General features: G+C 31.8%; 1 pseudogene; it reads left to right on the top strand.

Moving 5' to 3' along the window:
* Positions 1 to 4,142: 4,142 nt before the first annotated feature.
* On the top strand, positions 4,143 to 5,452 carry LOC111390402 (annotated as a pseudogene).
* The last annotated feature ends 1,186 nt before the right edge of the window (positions 5,453 to 6,638 follow it).

Below are 6,638 nucleotides of genomic sequence, written 5' to 3'. Positions count from 1 at the left end.
TTGAATTCGGATCACGTGTTCCGTCGCATATGCAATTTTTTGTATCGGTTAATTAATTTGAACATAGAGTCATCATCTACGGAAAATAATGATGTGGGTTTTGTGAATTTTGATTTATTGTTTCTTAATCTATTTTTTTTTCTTTTTCTTGTTTTTGTACGATAATAGGATTTGTCTTCTTGATAATGGATATTTTCTTTAGCCTTGAGCTTACTTAAGCTGATATTATCTTATTTATCTTGGGTCTTTGTGGCTACCCAATATGTGGTTGGTTTTGAAATAAATAATTAACATCAGAATCAAACAAGAAATTCCAAACATCTTAAATATCAAGGCAACCAATAAACTTCTAGGTTTGGAAGGCTCTTTACGAGCAGCGAATCAAGAAAATGCATCTTTCCCTCCCGCTTAGTTTCTGATTTGGATCAATTTGTTTCTTTTAAAATTCTAAGGTTGGTCTAATCACATATTGCGTGTGGTCAACACTCTTTTTGGTTTCATTGCCAATTTGTTAAATCAACTTGAAAATTTAACTCACCAGTAGGTACTTTCCTAGAAAATGTGTCTAGGTTCATGAAATAAGACTAGAAAGTTTTAGATTGATTTTCAACCTGCCACAACTCTATTGTATCTTATACGTAGTTTTATGGAACCATGCTTATATATAGCCATATTGTTGAGTTGCATAACCTAATTTTTTATGATTGTCATACTGTTATAGTTTGCTATTACGATCATTCTATTGTTTATTAGCTTTTTAATGCTTCTTACTTGTTAACTATGATTCAACTCTGTCCACCACAACTTTTGAGAAATAAAAAGAATAAAAAATAATAGTATTTGTTTGTTATAATCTTACATTCTTTGCCGAAAAATTCTTGTGGGTTAAGGTAGCATCCTAGAGCTCAAGTTTCTTATCTACACTGCTTCAATCCTTATTATTTGAAACATGCTGGCGGTTTTGTAGAATGACAAGGCTTTTCTAAGGAAGAGGAGAAGGTAGAATTTATCTATGATCTAGCGCACGTTTGGCCCCCATTATTCCCTAAAACAATAATGTAAGGAATGTAAGGAAGAGAAGAAGGTAGAATTTATTTATGATCTAGCACACGTTTGGCCCCCATTATTCCCTAAAATAGTAATGTAAGGAATGTAAGGAAGAGGAGAAGGTAGAATTTATTTATGAGCTAGCACACAATTAGAATCGGGGCCCTTCAAATCTCTGATTGGTCGTATTTTTTCCCCCAATTTATAAGAGGGATAAAGTTAATGCATACCTTAAACCTATAACAAAAATAGCATTTGTTTCTATTGTGATGATGTGGATGGTTGAAAGACAGCATTATGTATGTATGTATATATATGTGTGTGTGTGTGTGTGTGTGTGTGTGTGTGTGTGTGTGTGTATATATATATATATCATCATTTCTTCTTTTCTTCAACCATAAATGTTTACATCTCCAATTCCTTCACCAGAAAATGTACAATTTATACGCTAATAGAAACTGAATAAGTACAAAACTTGTGCAATGCACATGGTGACAACTAGTTTGTAAAAGTACCTTACAATATATTGTCTTGTCAGCCCAAATGTGACTTTATAATGATGCACTTAGGCCCTTACCAAAAGTTTCATATGATTTTGACTTTAATTACGGACTATTTATTAATAACCCATGTTGATTAGATGGATATTTTATCATTCATTGACTACATGCATTGTGTTTGGATATTTTATATTTCCATAGTTTTAAATGTCTCATCTCTTTCAGGTCAATTATCACCTTGACTAAGAATAATTATGTGAGTTAAAAACAAGATGTAGAAATAGTACTTGATTTTTTGAGCTTGAATTTTGCAATGGAGAAGCAGCTTTCGAAACCCACAGATAAGAGCACTTGTGTATGAAAAGTGGAAAAGGGCTAACAAATGTTGTTTGAAGATTATCAATAGCCCTATATTCAATTCTATTAGGGTTGTAATTTAAGACAATTAAAATGCAAAAAAGTTTTGTGGATGCCATAAGAGAGAGATTCGTTAAATTTGATAAAGCTGAAATTGGAGATCTGATTGACAAACTGATGAATATGAGATATGATGGTACAAGTGGAGTTAGATAGCACGTTATGAAGATGATACATATATTATCAAAGTTAAAAGCTCTTAAGATTCCTATTGCAGAGCCTTTTTATGGTCTATCATGTTCTAAATAGCTTTCCTAGCTAGTTTGATTAGCTTAATATTGCTTATGATGCTAAGTAGGATAAATGGGATTTGAATGACCTTAACGCAGTATGTACTAAAAGGAGTATAGGATGCTGCATGAGACTGTTGAAATCGTGCAATTAGCTTTTAAGCCATCACAAAACAAGGGGTCTTCTCATAATCAGAAGTCTAAGTTCCATAAGGACAATAAGTGACACTGCAATCGGTGGAATAAAAATTTTGGAGGTCAAACTTCTAGCGGTTTCAAAGGAACTATAAACGAAAAATGATCAATTCGATTCCTGCAAAAGAAAGGTTATTGGAAAAAAGATTTTTTTTTTTTTTTAATTTAAGGCTTGGTTAGAGAAGAAGAAAAGCTCCCCAGGTATCTCCTTAGCCTTAATTTGTTTTGAGTCTTCCTTTGTAGATGTGCCTTTGAATTCTTGGTGGATAGACTCTGGTAAATTGGCATTCGGTCCGAAAAAACCTAATAAAAGAGCTTGAATATCATTTTGATGATTACTCTAGACTTGATGGCAATGTTGATATGGCCCATGAATTTATTCATTCACTTTCTCATTTTGATGGTTCAGCTTGTCATGAGTATTGGATGGCCATGCTGATTACAGGTCATGTTATTGCTTCAAGATGTAAGGTTATTCTTGTTTACTCGAGCCAACAACAATGTCTTACATTTCTTTCACTTTGAGATGAACCACTTACAATCGCATCCTATAGGATTGTTGCAATTGAATTTGTCAATGGCTATCATTTTGCTTCAGTAAACATCTATTAAATTAATTTAAAATTTAAATTAGCTATTAAAATTTTTCATTTGCTAAATGATATTTTTACTCATATTTTTTTCATGTATCTTTGTGCAGGTGAATTGGCATACTGGGGGACCAATGCCATCTACTGCTTGTAATTGGTACAAGTGTCATTATCTATGTACAGAGGGTTGGGATACACCATATCATGCTAGAATGCAATTTTTTAGGTCTCTCGTAGAAAAAGATGTAGCTATATCAAAGATAATTGACTTGGACAAATCATAAGTTGTGAAAGATGCAATGATAACACTACTACTGCTGCTGCTGCTATTATTATTTTTATTATTATTATTATTATTATTATTATTATTATTATTATTATTATTATTATTATTATTATTATTATTATTATTATTATTATTATTGTCGTAATTGATTTTGAGCTTATAATTTCTATGCAAATTATTGATATGATGATGGCTAACACTTATGATTTTGGGACCAATACCTAACATATCCACTTTAAAGCTATGACATGGTTAGCCGCAATTAAAATATACGAACTATATCATTTATTTCGTAGATAGATTTTATTTATTTCAATATTATACATAACCTCAAAAAGTTGATTTATTGAATACAAAAATGAATATTCATCAATCAAATACAATGGACGAATTCATGTGGCAGATAACACAACTACGGGACTTTTAATTTTTCCATGCTTTCAAAATTCCATGTTTTTTTCCTTGTGGATGTTCATATTTCATGTCTAACTGTTAGTAATTTTGGTTGATTTTGCTTAGCTTTACAGTTCTATTCTAAGATCTGATTTCTAATTCTGCTTCCCCCCTTCTAAGATCTTTCAAGATTTGACGTCATTATTCTTAGTGTTCTTTGCCAAGATTTTATTTGAAATCTGCATGCCTGGACTTTCTTTAAAGTTAATACATTAAATTTCATTTTTTTCCTTCACCAAATTTTCAAGGTTATTTTTTTTCATTTATTCTTAATCGAGAAGTTATCTTGGTCATGAGTTTCAAGTACAAATCATCTACATTTTTCAAAAATTTCTAACTACGTGAATGTAAAGTTTAAATTATGGTCTAACTTTCTCTTTAAGCTTTTGAAGATCCAATCATCCATTAACTCCCATATAAGCATATGGATTCTAGGTAGGTTGTGTACGTAATAAAGTGGTATGATTTTATTATGTATTTATTGTGGTTCACCTTCGATTATGTGTTTTATACGTGTCTGGTTATATAGGGATGCAAAGGCACTTGAAGAAAAAGCTACAAAGAAGGCAGCACAGGTTACTGGGGTGCCCATGCTGGAGGTAAAAGCAACCAGAAACAGGAAATTTTCTTATTCATGAGTTTCACAATCTATATTCCTACTTATAATGAGCTTATTGTACTTTCTTACTTCATTTTATGTTTCAGCTTATTAAAAATGTAAAATTAAAACTGAGATGTTTGTCTGTTTTTCAATTTAAAAGTAGCTATATTTAGAGATTTTTGTTTGTTTTTGTATCACACAATTTAGATTTGAGATTTGGCCCATGATGATAAATAAATTGAATTTGACTCTCCATGTCTCTTGATCTTTGTGATTCCACTTAAAGATTTAGTTATCGATTTCCTTTTTCCTTCTTCGTAATAGTTGAGTATTTGTTTAGGTTAGTGATGACTATTTCATTCACCTACTATCGTCTCTTATATATACTGAGGTCAAAATGGTTACCTGCAGCACATACTTGCTTAAACTTCTATGCACTTCAATTCGAAAAATCCTAACATAGTTAAAAGTATTCTGACTTCTCCGATCAGTTTTTCGGTCATTCCCCATCTTAACTCCGGAGGCATGCAGGTTCCCTACCCTTCTCAGAGGGTACTTGCCCGACACTCGTGCAGCCGCCTCGGGCTCTTGTATCACCGTTACACTTTTCGGGTACCGGAAAGGCCGCGTCAGCCTCTCCATACAGGAAAACTCTGGGACCCTGCCGTCATTGGTGGTGGAGCTAGCTATGGTAACCAATGTGTTGCAAAAGGAAATGAGCCTCGGATTGGTGAGAATCTCCCTCGAATGCGAAAAACAAATCCAAAAGGAAAAGATAAAGCTCCTGGAGGAGCCATTATGGACAATGTATTCTAATGGAAAAAAAATTGGTTATGGTGCTAGAAAGGATGCCACGGAAGAGGATTTGCATGTCATGGAGATGCATAAGGCGGTGTCGATGGGAGCCGGTGTGTTACCGGGATGGTCAGAGGTCGAGGGACTGGAAGAAGAGATAGCCTACATTCGAGCACATTTTGAACACATTGTGGGATCAAAGGACTCTGAGACACTTTACATGTTGAGTCCCGATGGAAAGAACGGAGCCGAGTTCAGTATTTTCTTTGTAGAGTATGATGATTAGTCCTTGTTAGAGACATTTATGTAGAGGAGAAACGTATATTGGAGAAGATCAAAGATCTTCAACATCGACACAACATACTGTGCATGTCGATCCGTAGTATTAAACAAGATTTGACACAAGATCAACAAGAACTTAATTTTCTTTTCCTTCTTAGGGGGTGTATTCAATTGGAACTTTTGAAAACTTTGATGGACTTTTTTAAGTGATGATTTTTGTGGATTTTGTGGATCGTTTATAGATTCGTGTGCAATTAGTGAAAATCTTTCGCAGACTTCTATGGATTTTCATTTTAAAAATTTCATAGACTTATGAGGAATTCTAAAGACTTTTGAAAACTTTCATCTGATATAGAATTCACGTGAATCTGATGAGAAATTTTCACATAGATGTTAGTTCACCACATTTCCCCTTTTCCTTCCCCTTTTTTCTTCCCATATAATAAAAAAATGAAAAAAATAAAAATTTAAGACCTTAATAAAATAAATAATAATCAATATTATTAGTGTGTGTGTGTGTGTGTGTGTGTGTGTGTGTATATATGATTCAATATCAGTAGTATATTATATTTTTAAAAATTAATACATTTAAATTTAATTATAATTTTTTCATATAAAATTTTATAATTTAATAAAAAAATATTTTTCACAAAAAAATGAATGAAAAAAGGAAAAAAAAAACTACAAGAATCCAATTTAATTTTTTCATAGAAAATAGAGATAAGTAATAAAAAAGAGAAAGAAAGATAAATGGAATACAATCAATAGAAAAAAAGTAAATTTTAATCATACATGTCCATGAAAAGTTAAAGGAAATAAAGATTGAATTTTTATTTTATTTATGTATTTATTTATTATTTTATTTTTTTTGTGAAAGTCACCCAAAATCTCTTGATTACTGAGAGACAAATTTTAAGATTTTATATAAATACATTCTGTTTAAAAGTTAGTGTTTCAGAGACTTTTATAAACGTCTCTAAAAGTCATTAAAATTTAAATATCCCAAGACTTATAGAGATTTCTAAAAAGATTTAATTGAATACACCATAACTTTTAGAGACTTTTTAAAAGTCTATAAAAATCTCAATTGAATACCCCTAAACTTTTTAAATCTCAAAAAGTCATTAAAAATCTCAATTGAATACACCCTCCTTAGTTTTTTGCGGTACCACTCAATTCGATTCTTTGTTCATTGAAGTTTTCTTTCCATATACTTTGTTTAGAGAGAAATCAGAAGGGGTA

This window comes from Olea europaea, unplaced genomic scaffold (genome assembly GCF_002742605.1).
Source record: "Olea europaea var. sylvestris unplaced genomic scaffold, O_europaea_v1 scaffold680, whole genome shotgun sequence".
Taxonomy (NCBI): Eukaryota; Viridiplantae; Streptophyta; class Magnoliopsida; order Lamiales; family Oleaceae; genus Olea; species Olea europaea.
This window is presented reverse-complemented; position numbering and strand designations above follow the sequence as displayed.